Genomic DNA, 2,160 nt, shown 5'->3' on the forward strand with positions numbered 1-2,160 from the left:
GTGCTCCGTAAACCTGCCTGGGAAGCATGAACAGTTGTGCTTGTTAAAAGTTATTCTAAAAGTTTGGGGTAAAAGGAGTCAATGGACGGCTCTTCCTCACTACTCCACGCAATGGACATAAACAGAGTTTTATAAAAGGCCCCAAACTCAGCCGCAGCAGTCAGGATTTAAAAGAGATCAACTCCTATACTGTCAAGTTTAAAAAAATAAAAATCAAAATGACTCCCTATCTGGTTTATCCACTCTCCAGAAAGATGGTTGAGGGAGCAAGTCAACAGAGTTCCGGTAATTAATCTGAATTCTCTTCACCTTGAGGAGCGGTGGACTGAGAGGTAAGCAGGTGGGGAACACCACTGAGCAAGCCAGCACCTCCCTGTGCCCCTGCAGAAGCCATTGCGGCAAGAGGGGCTGATGGGGCTGCCCACTCACTCAGGTCCTCGCCGAGGTAGGGAAATAACCAGAGGTAGGCATGAGGAAATGCTGGTCCCTACCTGGGACTACCTGGGAACACCGGCCTGATAAAGCCATTTACTGGGACCCAGTAGGGAGAATGCAGCCCAGCAAGGACTGTAGGTGACTCTGAATGAGCTTTCCTCTTTCCTGCTCACAAGCCCTCAGACTGGTGCAAATGGCACTCAGCCCTCACACCATGGTCCACTCACCAAACCGAGCCAGCTGTCAGTTTGGCTCCGAGTAGAACAACTCTACAAGCTTTCCATGGCTATATACATATATATTTTTTATTTGAGTGAAAGTTTACAAATCATATTGCACTTTCATGCAATCATTCATAGACATCTTGCTTTATAACATTCATGGTTGAGCTGTTGCTGTTACATACCATTGAGTAGGAACCGATTCAAAGCCGGCCTTCTAGGGGGTTGTCAGAGGCAGAAACTCACACGGGGGGAGATTGCCCATCTTTTTCACTCAGAGCAGCTGGTGGATGGGCACCACGTGCCTTTGGGTTGGGAGTGCAACTTCTTACCACTAGGCTACCACAGCTTCATAGCATTAATCACAACTGACTAGTGTATTTAATTACAATGTCTAAGCAAACTCTGTGTGAGAAAGTTGGACAATCTTCTCCCTTGTGATTTAACTGCTTCTGAGAACCCACCAGAAGGTCAGCTGTGGGTCGGTTCTGACTACGGTACACAAGAAGGCAATCAAACCCTCAGTGCATATTGCCTTCTTTTTGCCCAGTGTACCTACTTACTCTTTTCATCCCCCTTTCCCTCCTTTCTCATTCCCGTGGACTCTTCAAAATGGATTATGTGGTTAAACCTTTCCTTCGCTTTTTCCATTAGTAATCTCATGCCATAAACAGAATTTGTTCTAGATTCGTCTATGTTGTACAGAATTTCACAAAATCTTGATCAGTTTTTTGTGACATAATATGCCATTATGTGGATGTACTTGAGTTTCTTAAGCCAGTCATCCACTGATGGGTATTTGGGTTGTTTCTACCTCTTTGCTATTGTAAATCATGCTGCAATAAGCACAAGTCTGTCAGTTTGTGTTGCTGCTACTGTTCCTTTGGAATAGACACTCAGCTGTGGAGTTTCTTGAAAGGATACTTCTATTTCCAACTTTCTAAGGAAGTGCAAGGTCACACATCTTTAGGGGAGCAGACTGCCTCCTCTTTCTCCTATGGGGCAGGTGGTGAGTTTGAACCACTGGCCTTTCAGTTAGTAGTACAGTGTTTAGCCCACTGCTCCAGCAGGGCTCCCTTTGTCCACAGAGATTGATAAATAGTCTCCAGGGAAAGTAAGAAGAAAGTCAGTGTTCTCTCCTACTAGATCAGAGCAATTGAAGAGTTAAGCAGAACTACTCAACTTAGACAAAATGAAAACGGATAGCGCATCAACCTTATCAACGTACCATGGTGAAGGGAGAGCGAAAACTTCCAAAGGAGCAAGTGAACTGAATGATACTACAGCAAGTCAAGTTGTCGTTCAAGCTGCAAGGCAAAAAGACATTTTACACCTATAGCAGCAAAATAAAAGAGATAGGAAGTAAAGGAGAAAGAGAGATGAAATGAAGGAGAAGGAAGGAAATGGGGGAAACAAAGGTGGAAGGAGGAGGGAAGTAACATCTGTCTTACACATGCACACACACACTTCCTTAACAATAGCATCAAACCAATCAAGAGATCAA

This window comes from Elephantulus edwardii, unplaced genomic scaffold, assembly GCF_000299155.1.
Source record: "Elephantulus edwardii isolate Elephantulus edwardi_28Jun2011 unplaced genomic scaffold, EleEdw1.0 scaffold00014, whole genome shotgun sequence".
NCBI classification, from domain to species: domain Eukaryota; kingdom Metazoa; phylum Chordata; class Mammalia; order Macroscelidea; family Macroscelididae; genus Elephantulus; species Elephantulus edwardii.